At 33.7% G+C, this 603-nt stretch overlaps 1 long non-coding RNA gene across 1 annotated transcript; it reads left to right on the top strand.

Annotated features, from left to right (window-relative positions):
- Positions 1–440, top strand: LOC113473493. Its single transcript, XR_003395450.1, has 2 exons — positions 1–48; positions 317–440. It is a non-coding gene; the product is annotated as an uncharacterized LOC113473493 (long non-coding RNA).
- Positions 441–603: the final 163 nt, after the last annotated feature.

Here is a 603-nt window from a genome sequence, read left to right as displayed (position 1 = left end):
AAAATGTAACAAAAACTTCAAACTGTTGGCATGTATGTTGGACAACAAGTAAGTTGGGAGAAATCTAATATTAATCATTTTGAATTTGAAAATTAATAGTAATTTACTTGAAACTGCAATAACCTATGATCTCCCTGGTAATTAGTGACTCAAAACATTTAAATTTTACTCTTGAAGTCAGCTCTTTCTTAGGTAATTATGCTAATTGGGTATATGTATGTATACCAGTTTATCATAAAACAATTTATAACATTTTCAAAATGTTCCTGTGACTTCAACATCCTTAAAACATTCTAACTTTGAATTTTTATTTTAGGGATGAGCTCCACACAGGCCAATGTAAGAACTTGCTGCAGCTGGTTGAGTGGATTGCATTCTCTGACTTCCGACTCATCTCACAGTTTACTGATGTGTGCAAGACTTTTGTACAAAAGTTCACCTGTGGCCGAGTGGAGACTGATAAATCTGTAAGTGAAAATGAGGGGAGAATGAGAAAGAGAGGGAGAGAGAAAGAAGGAAAAAAGATGGAGATTAAAGAAAGGGAGGGAGAAAGAAGTAAGAAAGGGAGAGATAGGTCCAATATATCAGTTTTTTTTTTTTTTT

This window comes from Diaphorina citri, unplaced genomic scaffold (genome assembly GCF_000475195.1).
Source record: "Diaphorina citri unplaced genomic scaffold, Diaci psyllid genome assembly version 1.1 scaffold36038, whole genome shotgun sequence".
NCBI classification, from domain to species: Eukaryota; Metazoa; Arthropoda; class Insecta; order Hemiptera; family Psyllidae; genus Diaphorina; species Diaphorina citri.
The sequence above is the reverse complement of the archived record's forward strand: the minus strand, read 5'-3'. Positions and strand labels throughout refer to the sequence as shown.